Raw genomic sequence first — 21,441 nt, 5'->3', positions numbered from 1 at the left:
CCTTAATCTAAAAGCAAGGCAAAGTGACTTGACCATTTGACCATCTCCTCTTTAACCCATTTCAAAATGTATTGCTATTTTTCCAGGTACCACTAGCCCTGAGCAGTGGGAAAATTTCAAGATATCCACTGCATAGCATCTAGACTTCAGTGAACTGAACCATCAAACTATTCTGTGCATTAAATAGATTGTGCATTAGTAATGAATATTTTTCCAGTCAAGGTTGTGTTATAAGGATTTAAGATGCAGAAGCTCAGCCATAAAATATGTACAACCAACAGCCTTGGAAAAGAATTGATTGAATGTGAGTTTAAAATCAAGTTTTACACAATCTTATGAGTGCTTTAATGAATTATTAGGTATTTTATTCTAATGAAAACTTCTATGTTAATCAACCAAGGAAAGGTATATTTGCTTTAGATTAATACTTCTATGTAATAGAACCTAATTTACCTTCAAGAGTTCCTCTTTTAATTATTACTAGATTGTACATAATAAAGGGAAAAAAAGATATTGTGAGTTAACTATTTAAACTACCAGTAAGATATTCTAAAGATTAATCATGACATAAAACTCCTTATTTGTATCTGTTATAATCACAGTTGACTTCAGCAGCATTGTTGATGTTAAAGAATACTTAATTAATTGCATATATTAGATGAATACTTGAGATAAAGAAAAAGACAATAAATGGAAACGGATGTTCCACAGTATGTTTTCATAATTATTATTCAGATTCTTTCGTTTGTTCCCTACATCCTGTCTTCTGACAAAAGCTGCCCTCAGTATTCCTACTTCAAAATAGAAGCCACTGCCCACAGCCTGGTCCTTCTGACTTAACCTATTATGATGTTGATGATGCAGTACCCAACAATTCTCCCCTACAGGTCTCAGCCACTCATTCCTAGCTGCTGAGAGTCTGAACTGCTGGCAGTTTTCAATTGAGCATCTCTCCAAAATTTCCTGAAGTCAGTGGTTCTCAAACTTTAACTTGTATTAGAGTCATTGGGAAAGCCTAAAACACAGATGGCTATGTGCTCAGATTTCTGATTTAGTAAGCAGTCCAATAGTCTACCTTTCTAACAAGCACCAGGATGATACTAATTCTGCTGTTCTGGGGACCACACTTTGAGAAGCACCACCCTAAGCTGAAAAGACCTGCCTTCCCCAGGGTCACATTTCTCTCCCTGGAAGCAGCTCAGATTCATTGGGAGTATAAAAGCTAGGATTCTGTGCCTCCAAGGAACCAACCTAAAGGGCAATCTTAGCTCCAGATATCCTGGTAGGATTGGCGGAGGCATTTATCACTGCATAGTGTTTCAGTAATTTCCTCTGTCCAATGCTCTGTCCATTCTTGTCCTATAGCTGTTGGTCCTGTGATTAAAAGACCCAAACTCATCTACTGAAAACACCTATCTAACATTTTAATAGCCCCTCAGTATCTCTAGAGTGCTAACCAGTCTCGTGCCTATCTTTTGCATTCTTCCCAATCTTGGAAAACTACTTAACTCCTACTGGCTGGATAAAAAGTGTACAAATTCATAATGTCTTGCTCCAGATTAGCTCTTTATACTGCCTGATGGGACTAGAATATGTGCAGGGGGTTTTCTTCTCCCTGTTTCCTCATTAACTGCCTTTTTCTTTTTCTTCCTACCTCCTACTCCACCATTTCCCAATGTACTTTCAGATGGACTTTTCATTACCTCACCTAATTGCACAAACCTGATGTCAAAGTCATCCTCCACATGCCCTTTTGCTTATTCCAAATATATATTACAGATTATGATGATTCATCTATAAAATATCTCTCCAATTATCTACATTTCTCCTTCCCAACTATCCATTCATGCCCCAGTGCAGGCAAATATTATTTCTCATTCTGGTAACATTAAAGCCTTCTTGACTAGATCCTGGTTTGTGTTACCTCCAATCCATTCTCTACCTTAGCAATGTTTCTAAAACAAAAAACTTGATTCCATCTCTCCCTTTTTAATGCATTCTTTCCACACTCTTCTATCATCAACATCCTGATGAACTATCCCACCCCATCTCTGCTCCACATATACACTTAACAATCTCCGAATAAAGTTTGAAAGTCTTAACTTGGCTTACAAGGCTGTTCATCATCCAACCCCTGCTTATATCTCTTGCCTCATACTGTATCCCTGTACATAATAAAATATACTCCAGTTATGCTAAACAACTTGAAGTTCCCAGCCCCACATAAGCCACTCATCCAGTAAAATGTGTTTGAGTCCCTAAGAAGAAAGAAATGTAGGGAAACAAAGTTTAAAGCTTTCCAATCCTTGAGAATATATCCTTAGACCCTGAGAAGCCATTCATGAAATCCTAGGTTGAGAAATATTGTTATAGATGCAGTCCTTTGATATAAAACTAAAAAAAAAAAAATACAGAATTTTAGGGCTAGAATGGACACTACATAAAAGCAAATAAGGAAAATGATGCCCAGGGAAATTAAATCATGTCAAGTGGCTATTAAAGGAGTCAGAATAGATTGGGAGGAGGTTGGAAAAAGTTGAAGAAAGTCTATAACATACCAAGACAAATTTTTAAAAAGTGGTTGTGGGGTGTCACCATTAACTTTGAAATCCACATAAGGTTCATGTGTATAAGAGACAGGGAACAGACTGGGTGGACAGCTCCAATTCTGGTCTCCAAGACAGACATGGTCCCTTTCAGAAGGCATTGTTGCCAGTGCCTCTTTGTTGAAGTTCAGGGAGATTTAGAATAAGATGTACTTATACCTTCATCTCTTTGAGCATGTGGATATGGTTCCAGTAGCTAAGATCTCAGGAAGAAATGCATTTTGTCTTATTAATTGGTAAACATACATGAAGCAAACATACTTGTGCTCAAAACTAAATAATAAAAATGCTCACACAGCAAAATCTGATGTTTTCTACCTTATTCTGCTCTATTCTAAATTATTTAGAGAAGGGTTGTGACCTGCTTAAATGATATCACAGTCTGTTAATGAGTTGTAACCCACAGTTTAAAACATAGTGTAGCCATGATTTCTCATCATTTAGTCTAACTTTGAGCTCTTCTTTGTGCCCTTATATCCATAATAGTAGTAATACTTGATAATACCCCAGTATATTCTGTCTTTTGGTAAATTAAGCCGTGTAAGGAGTTCCAGTTGTGGCTCAGTAGTAATGAACCCAACTAGTATCCATGAAGATGTGGCTTCATTCAGTGGGTTAAGGATCCAGCATTGCTGAGAGCTGAAGTGTAGGTTTCAGACTCAGCTCGTATCTGGTGTTGCTATTGCTGTGGCATAGGCTGGCAGCTATAGCTCTGAACTGACCCTTAGTCTGGGAACTTCCATATGCAGTGGGTGTGGCACTAAAAAGTCAAAAAAAAAAAAAAAGAAAAAAAAAGATTAAGCCATGTAGTAGGAAAAAGGATATGTACTTTAGTCAGCTCAGGCTGCCACAAAATACCATAGATTAGGTGGCATAAACAACAGAAATGTTTTTTGTCACAATTCTGGAGGTTGGAAGTTTGATTTTGGGTTGCGAGCATGATCAGGTTCTGGTGAGAGCTTTCCTCCTGGCATTTAGTCATCTTCTTGATGTGTCCCCTCATTGTGAAGAAAGAAAGAAAGAAATCATCTTTCTGTGTTTCTTCTTATGAGGACTCTAACCCACCTTGAGGGCCCCACTAAACATAATCACCTCTCAAAGGCTCATCTCCGAATACCACCCACACAGGGGGCAGGGCTTGAACTTATGAATTTGAGTCAGAAATAATTCAGTCCAAAGCACAAATGCTCTTTCAAAAAGAAAGGATCTTCCAGTCCTGGTGGAAAGATAGACATGGAGAAAGTGGAAGTGAAAGGTAGTTGTGTGACAACTGTGTCCTATCTGCCTTGGAACCAAAATTCTAGGATGGACTCAATGTTAAATGGAGGAGGACTTAGTCCTCAGTTTTAAGTTATAACTTATAAAATTTCAAAACTCTTTGGAGAAGCAGCCTGGCAACACAAGGTAGGTGACACAAAGTATTGATGATTACCTGAGGCAGGCACATGACAACAGATCATGAGATTGTGACCTCTTCATTGTCCACAGCCTGGGAAAACACGAAAGAAACTCAGAATTTTTCATGTGACATCTTGCAGCGTATGTGGTAGACAGCCCAAAGTCAGAGAAATTGATATCATAAAATCAGAAATCTTTGCTAGGAATATCTGCTAGGGTTAACTGAGGTGTATGCCCTGGGTATAAAGAGGAGTGGCCAGCATCTCAGGAGTTTTCTTAAGCAGAGAAAGATGACATTAAGACCCTTCATGGAAGATACCAGGATGGAAACCAGGTTTGAAACTAGGCAAGGTAGTCTGTACCTTGGAGTTTCCATTGTGGCACAGGGGAAATGAAGCCAACTAGTATCCATGAGGATGCAGGTTGGATCCCTGGCCTCACTAGTGGGTCGGGGATCCAGCATTGCTGTGAGCCATGGTGTATGATGCAAACAGCTCAGATCCTGCATTGCTGTGGCTGTGGAGTAGGCCAGCAGCTGTAGCTCCATTTTGACCCCTAGCCTGGGAACTTCCATATGCCGTGAGTACAGTCCCAAGAAACAAACAAACAAACAAACAAAAAGTCTATACCTTGACTGGAAATACTCAGAAGTCAAGCAGATAAGGATAACTTCACAGTGTGTATGCTGTCCATGCACCTAAAACATAGAGAAAGGAGGAGGAGAGGAGGGATGGAGACAAAGAGTGAAAGTCTGGATATGGACCACAATGATATAGAGAATGACAAGGAAATTGTTGCTAAACTGGAATAGACTGTGATGTATTTAATTGATAAGTTTGTGACTTAAAGTGTGACACTATTATACTTCACTTTTCTTTTATGCTCACTCTCCATTAAAATATTCTGACTTGTCATTTTAACTTAAGAAAAGTATAAGGTTATTTCTAAAAATATAACATAGGTTATCAAAAGAATCTTGGGTCAAAAACAATGTGATGGCATGCTCATATTTTTGGAACCAAGTAGTTAACTCCTCATTTCCCTTTATTTTAAAAATGGTAATAGATTGATCTATGCCATATGTCAATATCACTGATGTCACAAGAATTTGTGCAAAGCTCTCATTTATAAAACTAGTGTTCTTTGTGCCATTTTATATAAAAACTCTTCTTAGGAGTCCTCCAAACTATGTGAAAAGAAAAATGTATAACAAAGGTTCAATCCAAGGTAAATATCCATTTCTGGATAAATATGTAGCTGAGGATTACATGAATTACATTTGGCTATGGACCATCTAATACTACAGCCATTGCTTCTACACTTACCTGTTTCTAAGTGAGCATTGACTTTTACTGTACACCTACTGTGTACTTATTATGGTAAGTGGGCTCTTACATAGGATACATATTGAATAGGACAGAATTCCTTCCCTACCAAAGCTAACTGCTTAATCTCCCAAAGAGTAAAATGAAACAGTTACAAAACATTAATACTACAATCTGTGACATGTTTCATGTGCTACAGAAGCAGGGACCAGGTAGGAGCTTTTTTGCTGTGCAGTGGGGCTGTGTTAGGGAAACTGTGATGGACATCTTCACAGAGGTGATACTTGGACTAAACCTTATGTTATGGGAAGGAATATTGCAATATGGTTTCTAAAAAATATTTCTTTTTAATATTTAAGAGACCTGAATGAGTCATGTAAAAAATATCAGAATAGAGTACGCTGGAGCCACAAAAAATTTGGAAATTAAATTTTGAGGGTTTACCTCATGATGTCATGGGTTGGTTTCTATGACAAATAAGCCATTTTAAGGATAATTTTTAAAATCCATGGAGTTCCCATTGTGGCTCAGCAGTAATGAACCTGACTAGTATCCAAGAGGATGCAGGTTTGATCCCTGGCCTTTCTCAGTGGGTTAAGGATCTGGCATTGTTGTGAGCTATGGTGTAGGTTGCAGATGTGGCTTGGATTCTGTGTTGCTATGGCTGTGGCATAGGTCAGCAGCTGCAGCTCTGTTTTGAGCCCTAGCCTGGGAACTTGTGTATGTTGTGGGTGTGGCCATAAAAAGAAAAAAAATCCATGCAGCAGTTATGTATTTTGAGGAGACTGCAATATCCATTTATAAATATGAACAAATATCAGTGGTCCTAATATTATCAGAATGACTATTTGTGGCTGGAAATAAAATATCTGGCAATAATACCATGTTCAAATTCAAATATTTTTATACTTAAAAATATTGACAGGTGCAGATTATATAACCTGAAAAATTCCTTAATGATCCAAAAATGGCTCAAGTAATGGTGATGACGTGAAATAATAAATGCATATCTTGACCCAACTTAGGTCAAATTCACTTCTCAAGAATTTTATTTATTTATTTATGCTTTTTAGGGCCATACCCATGGCATATGGAGGTTCCCAAGCTAGGGGTCCAATTGGAGCTTAGCTACCAACCTACGCCAGAGACACAGCAATGCCAGATCTGAGCCGCTTCTGCAACCTACACCACAGCTCACGGCAATGCCGAATCCTTAACCCACTGAGCAAGGCCAGGGATCGAACCCGCAACCTCATGTATCCTAGTCAGATTGTTTCTGCTGAGCCACAATGGGAACTCTAAGAATTTTAAATTGGAACTGATTCCAGTGGGCTTTGGATGCTGCAAAATATGTAAAATTGGAACTGGACAGTCATGTTTGCCCACCAGCTTTATTGGGTAGCAGAAAGACCAAATACAGGAGAGAAAAGAACAGAGTCAAATGCCACACGAACCCAAAAAGAAGAAAGGAGAGATGGGGCTAAGTCAGTTACCTTGGTTTCTGGGTTGTCTTGACTGCCTTGGTTTGGATGCCCTTAGCTTTAGTCTCTTGCAAAGCCTGGTTGAATTTCTTATCCCTGGATTTCCTGAAATATGCCAAGATTGTTGCAGGTTTTACCTGGGCAATTATGAGAGGATTTTGTTACATCCAGAAAAATGATTAACACACTTCTTCCTTTCAAAAACAATAAAAAGATAGCCTAAGACCAAGAAGAAAAGACAACAAATTTTTTAAAGCATAATATCCAACATTCCTATCATTTTTGCTGTTGACGCCATTGAATAAAACTCAATAGAATATAAATGAATTCAAATTTTACCTTTCAATTCCCTTGGGTACACCGAAGAACGAAAATCGTATGTACTATTACCTAAATGAGATGGCTCCATAATTTTACCTGTAATATTCAGTTCATGGAAAAAAATATTAATTTTATCCTTTCCATGTTTATTCTTATGTTAAGTAGGTTAAACTAAAATGCTCAGGGTGATCCTGTAATTTCATTTGGGATTATGATTCTTTCTAACTGGAAAGAAGGTTAAAAGTAAAGTAGTTGATCAGCCATTTATTTCCAAATACCCGAATATATTGAGAGTCTAATTAAAATTTTGAATTATCCAGATGTTGGACATATATAAGCATTAAAAATAGAAAAAGGAACTGCCACTTGATAGGTCATAGGTTAGGGCAGTATTAGGAATAGAAAAAACTTTGAAGAGAAAAATGTGGCCTTAATGACATCAACTACATTTTCCTATTGAGGGGCTACTCTCACCATCCTATTCCATGATTCAGTGACTTTATAGTCTCTCCTTGCTAGTGGCCCCCTCTAAATTTCTTTCCTCATTAACTCTTCAGAAATTCATTCACACAAAAGGGATTGATAGTTGCTTAGTGTAAGCCTTCCCAGGGGAACTGTCATTTTAAGGCTTTAATTAAACAATAATCTTTTACTGCAGGATTTTTCAAAATGTGGTCCACAGAAAAGGGAGTATTTGAGGAACAAGGAAGTTTCCCTGATGCCTCTTACTATATCAGGTATGTAACCATCCATTCATCTCTCTCCTTAATAAATCAGGTCTTGTTAACAAAAAAGTATTAAACAGAAGTCATTACCCACTAATTCTATCTTATCATTGTAACCATTATCATTGTTATTCTCATTCATGAGTTATCTTTTCTTTAACTTGAAAGTTTATATATTTCCCCCCAAAGAGAAAAAAGAAAACAAAAAAAGGAGAATGAACTCATTGAGGCATTAAACAGATGATATCAAGGAGGCATGGGACCAATGGCAATTTTATGAGCATATATCAAATAAAATAATTATAGAAACAATAAAAAGGTAAGAGATAACTTATTCAATCTGATCTCCTGCATGTTGATCTGCAGCAAAGTTCTGTGAAAATGTGCAATACAATTTCTTCAGGCCAGTAATGCTGGTAGAGTTCTGGATGGTTGAATAGGTCACCTGTCTATCATATCATATTTGTGTAGCAATAGGGATGGACACAATTCATGATTAAGTCAAGGAAGGAGTTGATAACCCCCAAACCAAGACAGCTCAGGTAGCAGGTCATGTCATTGACCAATGCACCAAATAGCTACAACCCCAAGAACTGGGCCCTTGATCATGCCAGGGATATGGATGATGATTTATAGATTTATGGTGAAAAAACTCACAGCCTGAGAGCTGAGATCTGTCTCTCAAGTCTGACATCTGTTTAATCCAAAGCACAATGGGCAATATCAAACACTACATTGGCAACTCCTATTATTCTATGATTATTCTGCATAAGTAATTCCCCAGTAGGATAGGTATGTGTGAGGTCTGGATATTTGCCTTTACTTTTATCAGAATATAAAAAACAATGTAGAGATTTAATATATGGATACCTATATTGATTCATCAAGTCCTTAGTATTCATTCATCTCCCAGCAAATAATTTGGGGAGACAGCTGTGCCAAAAGCCTGTGTTACATACAACACATACACAGAACTGGGACCCAGGACAAAATATAAGAATGGGCTCTAGAATTAGGATGACTGGGTTAGAATCCCAGTGCTGCTAATGACCAGCAGTGTGACTTAAGCAACCTGTCCATACTCTTTAAGCCATGTTTTTTGTTTCATAAGAAGGATATGCTTATAAAGTTATCATGAAGATTCATGAAAACACATGAATAGCACCAACATTAATATAAGGGCTATTGTATTCTATCTTGGTCAACATGTTATAACACTTTCATTTGAAAAAAAAAAAAAAGCCTGATAATCAGGATATGTAAATAGATTCTTTTTGTCTTTTTCCTTTTTTGTCTTTTCAGAGCTGCACCCTTGGCATATGGAAGGTCCCAGGCTAGGGGTTGAATCAGAACTGTAGATGCTGGCCTACACCACAGCTACAGCAACACCAGATCTGAACCGCATCTGCAACCTATACCACGGCTCATGGCAATGCTGGATCCTCAACCCACTGAGCGAGGCCAGGGACTGAACCTGCATCCTCATGGCTACTAGTTGGGTTCGTTACCACTCAGCCACAATGGGAACTCTCATAAATAGATCCTTAATTTCAAAAACATAAATGATCATGTAACAAATTATAAGAATATTCCAGATTTAAAAAAAAAAAAACCCTCTTAAGGAAAACATGGGCATTATCTTTTATTGAAATAGTCTATTAAAGCAGGGATACATAAAACTAAAGAAATTTTTTGTAATTTTTGTAAATTTTTTGCTTCCTCCAAAGTTCACACTGATAATAATTACTAAGCCACTTGCCAGTGAGAAATATGTCAGTTTGCAGTGGTTTAAAAAAGCAACCCAAAATTTAAAATGGGGATTCTCAGGAAATCTCCTCACATACAATTTCATAGAACACATTTAAATAAGTCAGTAGTGTGGGTGGGTTGCTAGGGAATGCTGTAGCTTAAAGCGCTTATGTTCTAGCTTTGAAAATATGGGTCCATGTGGAAATGAAATTATAAGAACTAAATGGTCAAATCCATCCACAAGCTCATATTTCAAAGATATGGCATACTGTCACAGATGGTACAGAATCTTCCACTTATAAACTGTAATCCCCAGGTGATTTCTACTGGAGAGAGATGCCCATAACAGAGCTGAGAGGATGCTCACCACTAGACCAGGAATTGTAATCCCCATACCCTCCTGTAGTTGCAGCTTAAAGATCCTGAAATTTAGCAAACTAGCTGAAAGCTTCCAGTACAGCGTTCTGAACACAGAGACTGCTCCAGGGATGTTAAGTAAGAAATGAACTAAACTGATTTATTCCTAAGGAATTTACTACATAAAAGTATACCTATTCCTACTTCTTCTTGAAGAGTTTACTTCCCAAAAGGATTGCAATAGAATGAAGTTGATTTGGAGTCTACGCATGGACAAGCATAAAGGTAAATATTTTTTTAAGAAAAAATTGAATTGTCCTGGGTGTCTGGTTTTATGAGCCAAAAACTGCTTACTCCAGTTTACTCCAAAAACTAATCCAGGATGTTTTTAGCATCCAGTAGGTACATAGTCAGATGTTTCCAATATAGTTCAGACTAACATTAAAAGTTCAGTATATACAGGTGCTTTGGGGAAGTTTAATAATTTTAAAAAATGGAACACATCATCCTCAACTAAGTACAGTTAAACCCTCTGCATCCATAGGATGCAGGACCTACAGATCCTGAGGACTGACGTGCACTACATCATTTTACATACAAGACTTGAGCATCTGTGGATTTGGGTCTCCACAGCTAGGTCCTGGAATCAATGCCTTGATGATACTGAAGAATATACTGTACTTTTAAAAGCATAGATCAATCAATCCATCAATCACTCCTCAGCGTCTGATCTTGATATAGGATCCTTTTTAATCTCCACCCAAATTCCATTTTACAGATGAGGAAACTGATTCACAGGAAGCAGTGCTGGGATAGCAGTGTTCTAGTAAAACTTAAAGTTCAGTCAAAGTTTCAAATCAATCATCTTTGAAAAGTGTGTGGGTAGAAATTAAAGGACAATTGAAGAGATATATAAAATACATTGAAAAAAGATTGCAAAAACACTTTCCCATCACTGAGACAGAATAAAGAAAAATGACCTAATAAGTAGCTTCTAACCTGCTGGTGGAAAACAAAATAGGACCGAAGTAGCTGATCTTCCATATGAAGGTAAATAGACTGAACCCATAAAGGGATAATTATTATTATTTTTTTAATATTACTCAATGAATTTATTACATTTATAGTTGTACTGTAATCATCACAACCCAATTTTATAGCATTTCTGTCCCAAACCCCCAGTGCATCCCCCCACCCCCCAACCTGTCTCCTTTGGAAACCACAATTTATTAGTTTTTATTATTTTTAAATACAAATTTTACCTTGAGGCATTGTCATCAATGTTGCTTCCTTCCTTAACTGACGATAGTTATTTACTTCCCCCTATATTAAAATAAAGTTCATAGAAGGAATATAATTTTGAAATTAAGATCTATCTATAAAAAAAGAATAGATTTTATAGAGTATCCATCGATTCTCCACCATTTTAGAGTACATAAGTGAATTGGCTGAAGGCTTGGAAAAAATACACTCCAGGGAGTCATTCAGTATTGGCTAAAGAAATACACTCTTTTAAAGTTTTGTTGTTGCTGGTGATTTTATCACTTGTTTCTAAAATGCTATGACCAAACCTTTGGAAATCAGGCTCCTCAATTTCTTTCATGGATTCTATGGGACTGCAGAATAATTTAAGTTTTCATCTGAGTTAGGATCTTTACTTCTGTAGTTCATCAACCTCATCTGTCACGTATATGTCACTGAAATGAGAAAAACCTTAGAAGGCAGGAAAAAATTAAAAACAAATTAATGTGGGAAGATGATATAAATCAAGTGGTGAAGCCAAGAGTGAATTATCAAAAGATCTTTCATCACAGGAGTGAATACATTTTCCTTTCTCAAGAGGAACCCATTATGTGTTTTTGTTTGCACTATTATACATCAAGTGGCATATTAAAGAAATAGATTTATTAGGATTTAGAATGTGTTTTACTCTGATAGGAAAGAATAGCAGTCCTTCAAATTTAATTTGAAAAGGCTTAAACCATGAAAGTCTACATAGGCCCTGGTTAGTAATGAATGCTAAGAAAAACAAATACTATTTTTAACTTAAAACACATTAACGAATCCTCTCCCATAAGGAAAAAAAAAATGCCAAAACAATACCAAGTTAGGATAAACATTATTTATTCTCCCTAAAATCCTCAGAATTTATTCACTCAACTATGGCAGTGTGATGTTTTTATGGCAAATCATGCTCTGTTTACTGAGAGGAGAAAGAAATAATTAAAACAAAGGTTGCTTGTGTTTTCTAAGTTTGTTTGTATTCTGAGTTATACTGACTGGCTTTACCAATGGGTTTGGAAAGAAGCATGTATATAAAACAGAGATCTCAGTAAGGAGTCTGAGATTGCCAAGCAATTTAAGAGAATATTAAAGATAGAAATTCAGAGGTAAAGGAAAAATCAGCTCTTCTGTGGTAACTTGCCTAATCATCGCACTGTTATTTTATTAGAGAAATGTAAATAGCCATATTGGAGTCTTCCTGGAGGGGTGTGTGTGTGTGTGCACACGTACATACGTGTGAAGGGGGGGTCAGAGACAAAGAGACTTGTTGGGGAAAGAAATATCTAGGCCTGAGAACAGTAAGTGCTAAGACTGGGGGAAGGAACCATTGCAGTTGGAGAGGAGAACTATGATTGCAATAGGGGGGATGCTCCAGAGGGGAGATCTGCTAGTGTCTAAACAGTTAAGCAGAAAAGGGCTTTCTTTTCTAGGGAATCATAAACAAGACTAGAAAGAACCAGATGTGGGTAAGTAGGATAAAGGGTGGGCTAGTGGGACAATAAATCAAAGAATGTTTTACTGTGAAGCCCCCTATTTTTTTTTTTTTTTTTTTTTTTTTTGGCTGCACCCAGGCAAGGAATCCCATCTGTGCCACAGCAGTGACCTGAGCCCCTGCAGTAACTATACTGTATTCTTAACCTGCTGAACAACCGGGGAACTCTGAAGCCCCTCATTCTTTTTTTTTTTTTTTTTTTTTTTTTTTTTTTTTTTAGTGTCGCAGCATATGGAAATTTCTAGGCTGGGGTCGAACTAGAGCCACAGCTTCCAGCCAGAGCCACAGCAACACCAGATCCAAGCTGTGTCTGCGACCTAACCACAGCTCATGGCAATGCCAGATCCCTGACCCACTGAACAAGGCCAGGGATCAAACCCGCATCCTCATGGATATTAGTTGGATTTGTCCCTGCTGCACCAGAACAAGAGCTCCCAAAGCCCCCCATTCTTGACAGGGGCTCTTAAGGAGCTGGCTCAGGCTGAGGGTGGTCAGAATTTAAGGACCTATGGAAAGGAGAGAAAGTTAATTTTGTGTTCTGATTGATCAGGAGGAATAAGCAATTCAGCAAATTACTTATGAGGCAAAGAACAGAAATCTGGAGAGTCTGTGTCTGACTTGTCATAGGTAAATAAAAGCACATCTGTGAGTTATATCTAAATCGTATGGGGTAAGGCGGTTCTCTGTAGTACACTATTTGGCTGGAACACAAGACTGGACGGATTTTTTTAACCATCACTGACTCCTAGGATCAAAGGGCCAGGGCAAAATTCAACCCTGTCAGTCTTAATATCGCTTCCAGATCTGAGCCTTTCTTCTTGCTCTTGACCTAAAAAAATGAATAAAATAAAAACAAAAACTTAAAAAAAAAATTCTCCCTTATTCTCTCCTGCCTACAAAGATCCTGGAAGAACCAGCTCACTGTCTCATGTGCAAAAGCATAGAAGGAAGAATGACACTGGAAAATCTTTAAAGAGGAAAGAGATACCCTTGGACAATAATAACTGAGCTGAGAATGGCCTTCTAAAATGATTGTGGTCACTCTAACAAGATAAAAGCACCTAAATGGCATTATTTCATTTCTTTTTATAGCTGGGTAATAGTCCATTGTGTATATATACCATATATTCTTTATCCATTCATCTGTCAGTGAACATTTAGGTGCTTTCATGTCTTGGCTACTTGTAAGCAGTGCTGCAATGAACATTGGGGTGCATGTATCTTTTTTTGTCTTTTTAGGGCCACACCTGCGGCATATGGAAGTTCCCAGGCTAGGGGTCGAATCAGAGCTATAGCTGCTGGCCTACATCACAGCCACATCACCAGATCTGAACTGCATATGCAACCTACACCACAGCTCATGGCAACACCAGATCCTTAATCCACTGAGTGAGGCCAAGGATCGAACTTGTGTTCTCATAGCTACTAGTCGGGTTCATTACCTCTGAGCCACGATGGGAACTCTTGCATGTATCTTTTTGAATTATGGTTTTCTGCAGATATATGCCCACAAGTGGGAATGCAGTATCATATGGTAGCTCTATTTTTAGTTTTTTAATCAACATGGATGGACCTAGAGATTCTCATACTAGGTAAAGTAAGCCAGAGGGAGAAAGTCAAACATCATATGATATCACTTATATGTGGAATCTAAAAGAAATGATACAAAGGAACTTACATACAAAACAGAAATAGAGCCACAGACATAGAAAACAAATTTATAGTTACCAAGGGGGAAAGGGGGAGGGATAAATTAGGAGGGATATACACACTACTATATATAAAATAGATAACTGACAAGTATTTACTGTATAGCACAGGGAGCTGTACTCAATATTTTCTAATAATCTATAAAGGATAAGTATCTGAAAAATATATATCTTTTTATATATACATACATATATATGTATGTATATGTATAACTGAATCACATTGCTATACACCTGAAACACAACATTGTAAATCAACTATACTTCAATTAAAAAAAAAGACAAAAAGTGCCTAGAAGGGACATGGACACATGTCATGTCATCAAAACCTCCCAGATGACTGGGGTGAGTCATTGCTGGAGCGTGTGGTTTGTTTCCAGAGCTCTGAGCATGGGAAGCACTACATGCAGCCTCTGGGCAGGCTGGCAGAATAGACAGCAGTGTACATGGAGTTTTTGAAGCCTCTTCCAGGCACATATTGGCAACAGGACCTGGCATGAACAAGAACAAAAAGGTCATATCTGACAGCAGATCTTATCCGAGTGAGAAAGTATAGACCAATTGTTTTATTATGTCCTGGAGGCTCAGAGTCAGGAGGTATGAAAACTAAGTGGGTGATGATTTTTTTCCCTCCTGGGAAATGGATGCTGCATGACTTGAATAAAGTTCATAAACCTCTGAACTCCTGCATCTTGTTCTTAATCAAGAGCAGTACTGAACATTAATTACCAGTTCGATGACTTATAAGTTTATCCTGTGAATTCATAAGCCAATAAAAGCTTGAGAAAAAGTTCTTCAAGATACAACACCAAGCATCAAGGGTTGTTACTGCTATAAACACTGCTACTATCAAAGGCAGAGAAATGCATCATAAATTATGTCATTAACTCCATAAGGATGAAGAGAAATTAGTTCTGCTCAAAAGTAACAAAATGCTGATAACTCTCATTCAATTTCACCATTTAGGAGCATTTACAACTTTTATCATTATTGTGATAAATTAGAGGTGGGAATGTAGTCTGAGCTTTCTCTAATTTTGTAGTAATAAGGCCATTTCTGACATACTCTGTCTCTGTCATTAAGGTAATATGGTTTGCTTCTTAATTATGTTTCTGGGGGAAGGTAAAATAACAACCACACCAGTGAATTCATCTCCTTTAACACATGTTAGTGTGAGATTTAGTTAATGCTAAAGAGAGGAGAGGAAAGAGGCTTGGGAAACCAGATTAGATTCTTCCCTTCTCTTATTTGTCCTAGTTTACAGAATGTTATTATTCTGCCTTCCATATATTACATATAATTAACATTTTGGCATCCTCTCTTTTTCTCATAATGTGGAAGTGTTCACTATAGCTTACCAAGAAGTCGTAAACATGGGTGAATGGGAAGTTGGAAGAAGAAAATTATTCCAATCCTGCTTTCTGGATCCCATTATCAAGGCATCATTTAACCACTCTCCTATGGGGGGGACAGTCACACCTAGATTACACCACCAACTAATGGAGACCACCTAGAGAGACTCCAAAATTTATAACAAGCAATTTTTAGGTTTTTTCCATTACACTTTCTTCAGCAATATCCTCAATACTTATCTTACCATTTGGTGAATGATTTTGAATTTGAAGCATCATTTTCTTCTTAATCAATCGCTAAGGTCCAGATAAGTTTGGTCTCCCTCCAGTTCTGTGTCCTCCCAAAGCAGCCACATCTTGGACAGCATAGACTCAAACAATGAGCAACAGGAACTAGAAAAAGCCCCTCTTCCTCCTCCTCACTCCCAACCAGGAAGAGGCAGCTGAAGGCAGTATTGTAGAGCAGGCTGACCTCAGCTGACACTCCAAAAACATTTGCTTAGCACTGCACTAGGTGTGGATAGAAATAAAGATAAATAAACATGGGGCCCAAGCCTTGCAGAAGCTGACAATGTATTAATGCGCTTGGGAGGATACTGATAAGTTTATTCACGCTGAACTGTTATTAGCTGACAAGTGTTAGTTCCATCAAGTGCTGTTGCAACAGGTTCCTTAGCAACCCAGTTTCACCTTCCTTGGTTGGTCTGTAGCCACGGGAGAGGCTGGTGACTGGGTATTGTTGTGTGGGAACAGCTTCTGAGGAAATCTGTCAAAGAATAATAAAGTTGCCCCACAAAGGCTCCAGGGAACAGATTGTCATCCTATTTCATCCTGGACCTTTTAGAGAATGGGCTCCCTGCAATGTCCCTTAACAGATTCTTTGCCAACCAAGAGGGCAAGTGTGCAGAGCTGACCTTGGAGCCAGAAGTCTCAAGAGACTCATTTTCTCATTAAGGATTTTATTCCCTTTCAAAGCACCATAATGTAACTTGAAAAACTACTTTCCTTTAAGAGCTTGTTTCACAGCCCAATGTACCTTGTGGGGTAATGGCCACAGAATTTAAGTTCAACTGGCTGTAATCCTAAAGGGCACCATATCAAGTGCTCAGAACATTAGGAATTTTAAGCTGGAAATAAAGTGGCCTCCTGAGTGAATTTCACATTTCAGTGAGTGGATAGAGGAGATGTGTCCTGAAAAAAGGTTTTTTGGGAAAAAAAGTCTAGACAGGCTTTTTACAGGGGATGTCTATATTTCTGTCTATGGATATATTTTATATCCATGATATATAAATATGTATTTCCCATACTTCTATATGTATATATATATTTATATACACTATTCTTGTATTCAACCTGAGGTTATTTAACAATAAAATAATGAAAACCAGGGGCCAACCTACTTACACAAAAATTTATAGGATATTTATTTTGTTTGGACTGTAATCATTAAACAGTAAATTAAAAAAAAATAAAACTAGGGGTCAGTCGTCTTAGAGAAATTTTGCTGAAAAAAAATTATGATGACCTCTTTTATCATTTAGGCAGGTCACTGAATACATTTAGGTTTAAAGTACATGAGGGCTACCCTGAACGTCAAGGCCTTGGCCAGTTAGCTTGGAACAAGGCTTCTTTCATCTATGAACATAGATTCAATAAACTGTTATAAGCAGTGGATGGTATCATGTGTTCCTCTGCACAAATCTTGAAGTGCAATTTATATAAATTAAGTAGGGAAGAAAACAAGAGCATGGGGTTTTCGGCAGTTTGTGTATTTTGTAACTTGTCATGACATTTTTCACATAGTTTGCTACTATGTAATATCTGGGAGACAATATAAGATGCCCCTTCTCAGTGGCTCAAGGAGGAGACAGAATGCTGCAACTGGCTATCTACACCACCTATCATTTCCACTTCTGCTTGAAGCCTTCATCACCATGAATCAGTATCTAATGTACAACTTGGTGGCTATAGTTGATGGCACTGTATTCTATCATCGAAATTTGCAAAGAGAGTAGAACTTAAATGTTCTCATCAAAAAAAAAAAAAAGGTAAATATGTGAGGTGATGGGTGTGTTAATTAACTTGATGGAAGGAATTCTTTCATACTGCTGTATACATTTATCAAACCAACACATTATATACCTTATATACCTTACAACCTTGTCAATTGTACATAAATAAAAACTTAAAAAAAAATAAATCATTGTCATCCATATCTGAATGTTAAGGTTATCCAGAAGATAAAAATGTTTTAAATTGTTAGAAAAAAATCTGACTGGCACCTGTCTCCTCAAGTTCTGAAGATTTCACTCAGTCTTAAAAATAAAGAATTAATCAGAGCCTTACAAGAAAGAAGGGGCTCTGACCTTAATCAAGATGTTCCATATGACATATGATAATAATATGTGTCAAAATAAGTAGCATGTGGTAGGCACTCAATAAGTGTTTTTATTAAATAATAATATTAGTAATAAGACAATGTCTTTGAAAATTTACTATGTACTGTAATACCTGGCAAAACACTAAGGCAGTTCCAGCTGAAACACAAGTTTTCTATAACTCATTTGACGCCTGATCTGACTTAAAGTCCCTTGATGGCAAAACTTTACCTGAACTACTGTGTGGCTATTTCTAGTCTTTGTTTATTCAAAGTGTGTATTTTCCTATACTTTCTTGCAGAATTGTTAGTACATTTGATTCCACAGTTCAAACTCTGTTATGGGGTATGTATAACATATATATTCTCTATTTAACCTTTCTTTAAAAATTGAAAATGTCTTAATTCTAGGATACATACAGCCTCAAGGGTTTTATTTTTTAAACTCAATATATTTTATTACATTTATAGTTGTACAAGGATCACCACAACCCCAATTTTATAGCATTTCTATCTCAAACCCCCAGCCCATTCCCCCTACCCCTATCCTGTCTCCTTTGATAACCATGAGTTTTTCAAAGTCTGTGAGACAGTTCCTCTTCTACAAAGAAGTTCATGGTATCATTTTTTTAGATTCCACACTTAAGTGATAGCATATGACGTTGGTGTCTCACTGCCTAATTTCACTTAGCATGATAATTTCTAGGTCCATCCATGTTGCTGCAAATGCCATTATTTCTTTCCTTTTAATGGCTAATATTCCATTGTTTATATGTACCACATCTTCTTTATTCATTCCTCTGTCAATGGACATTTAGGTTACTTCTATGTCTTGGCTACTGGAAACAGTGCTGCAATGAACATTGAGGTGTATGTATATTTTTGAATTATGTTTTTTTCCAGATAGATGCCCAGGAGTGGGATTGCTGGATCATATGGTAGTTCTATTTTTAGTTTTATCAGAAACCTCCATACTGTTTCCATAGTGGTTTTACCAATTTACATTCGCACCAATTGTGTGAGAGAGTTCCCTTTCCTCCACACCCTCTCCATCATTTATTGTTTGTAGACTTTTTGATGATGGCCATTCTGGCCAGTGTAAGGTGGTACCTCATACTAGTTTTGATTTGCATTTCTCTAATAATTAGTGATGTTGAACATCTTTTAATGTGTTTTTTGGCCATCTGTATGTCTTTTTTTGGAGAATTGTCTGTTTAGATTTTCTGCCAATTTTTTGATGGGGTTGTTTGTTTTTCTGGTATTGAGCTGCAGTGGTGTTTATAAATTTTGGAGATTAATACCTTGTCAGTTGCTTCATTTGCAAATACTTTTCCCATTCTGTGGGCTGTAATTTCATTTTGTTTAGGGTTTCCTTTTCTGTGCCGAAACTTTTAAGTTTAATTAGGTCTCATTTGTTTATTTTTGTTTCTATTGTCATTACTCTAGGAGGTGGATCTGATAACATATTGCTGTGGTTTATGTCAGAGAGTGTTCACCCCATGTTTTCCTCTAAGAGTTTTATAGTATCCAGTATTATATTTAGGTCTTTAATCCTAAATATAAGTTTATTTTTGTGTCTGATGTTAGGAAGTGTTCTAATTTCATTATTTTACATGTGGCCATCCAGTTTTCCCAGCACCACTTATTGAAGGGACTCTCTTTTCTCCATTGCATATTCTTGCCTCCTTTGTCATAGATTAGTTGACTGTAGGTATGTGGGTTTAATGCTGTGCTTTCTATCCTGTTCCACTGATCTATATTTCTGTTTTTGTGCCAGTACCATACTGTTTTGATGACTATAACTTTATAGTAAAGTCTGAAGTCAGGGAGCCTGGCTCCTCCAGTTCCATTTTCCTTTCTCAGGATGGCTTTGGCTATTCTGGGTCTTTTGTGCTTCCAAACAAACTTTAAAACATTTTGTTAAAGTTCTGTGAAAAATGTCCTTGGTAATTTGATTGAGATTGCATTGAATCTGCAGATTGCTTTGGGTAGTATAGTCATTTTGACAATACTGATTCTTTCAATCCAAGAGCATGGTATGTCTTTCCAACTGTTTGTGTCATCTTTGATTTCTTTCATTAGCATCTTATAGTTTTCAGAGTATAGGTTTTTTACTCTTTAGGTAGGCTTATTCCTAGGCATTTTATTCTTTTTGATCTGATAGTAATTTTTTTTCCCATAATTTCTCTTTCTGGTCTTTCATTGTTAGCATTTGGAAATGCAGTCAATTTCTATGCATTAATTTTGTATCCTATAATTTTACCAAATTCATTAATGAACTCAATAGTTTTCTGGTAGTGTCTTTAGGATTTTCTAGTATCATGTCATCTGCAAATAGTGATAGTTTTACTCTTCCTTTCTAATTTGGGTTCCTTTTATTTCTTTTTCTTCTCCAGTTGCTGTGGAGTTTGACTTTCAAAATTATGTTGAATAGTGGTGAGAGCAGACATTTATGTCTTGTTCCTGATCTTAGTGGGAATTCTTTCAGCTTTTCACCATTGAATATGACATTAGCTATGGGTTTGTCATATATGGCCTTTATTACATTGCAGTAGGTTCCCTCTATGCCCACTTTCTGGAGGGTTTTTATCAGAAATAGGTGTTTCAGTCTCAGGGTTTTAGACAAGGGTTGTAGACACTAAGTCCTTTCAATAACCTTTGATTTAGTATTACTATTATATTTATTTTATGGTTGAAAAACTGAAGCATGGAGAGATTAAGTAGCTTTTCTAAGGTCACATAGCTAATGATGATTGGAGTTAAGACCTAAATTTAGGCAGTTTGTCACCAAAACCCATGATCTCTATCCACTGCTTTGTACTACTTCTTATGTGAATAATGATATGTAATAGAGAAACAATCAAGTTTAGTGATAGGATAATGGAATGCCTACATAAAACCTATAAGAAAATGTTGTATGAATAAGCAAAAAAATTCTTTCTGTACATTTTGGACAACTAATCTAATGCACTGACTAAGAGCTACAGGCATGAGAAAGCAATGCTGAATAGAATAAGAATAGGACAAGGCCACTTTGTCAGTAACAAGTCCTGGAAAACCCAGCATGTCAAAGAAGAACCAATCATCAGAGGGAAACCTTAAAAATCTCTGCATAGATGCCTAGAGAAGTCCCAAAGCATCCACCAAAAAGCAGGGACCAAAGAAATCAAGAGAACCACAGACCCACAGAGGTCCAAGAGGTGATTAAGAATCTCTCCTTCATCTTTTCCTTCTTCCATTAGGATTACAAGGCTTTCAACTAGTT

At 37.1% G+C, this 21,441-nt stretch overlaps 1 long non-coding RNA gene across 3 annotated transcripts in view; it reads right to left on the bottom strand.

Moving 5' to 3' along the window:
- LOC106505825 overlaps positions 1-18,680 on the bottom strand; it is a 32,407-nt gene extending 13,727 nt beyond the window's left edge. For 2 of the 3 annotated variants that reach the window (XR_002337999.1, XR_002338000.1), the window contains exons 1-5: positions 16,045-18,680; positions 11,225-11,285; positions 6,823-6,915; positions 4,634-4,701; positions 4,039-4,095 (exon numbers count right to left, since the gene is read on the bottom strand). This is a non-coding gene — a long non-coding RNA (uncharacterized LOC106505825). Of the gene's footprint in view, positions 1-4,038; positions 4,096-4,633; positions 4,702-6,822; positions 6,948-11,224; positions 11,286-16,044 lie in introns of all 3 variants that reach the window. The other variant, XR_002338001.1, reaches the window with a different exon arrangement.

Source organism: Sus scrofa, chromosome 13 (assembly GCF_000003025.6).
Source record: "Sus scrofa isolate TJ Tabasco breed Duroc chromosome 13, Sscrofa11.1, whole genome shotgun sequence".
In the NCBI taxonomy this organism is placed as follows: Eukaryota; Metazoa; Chordata; class Mammalia; order Artiodactyla; family Suidae; genus Sus; species Sus scrofa.
Note: the sequence above shows the minus strand (reverse complement) of the source record. Positions and strands in the feature narration are given on the sequence as shown.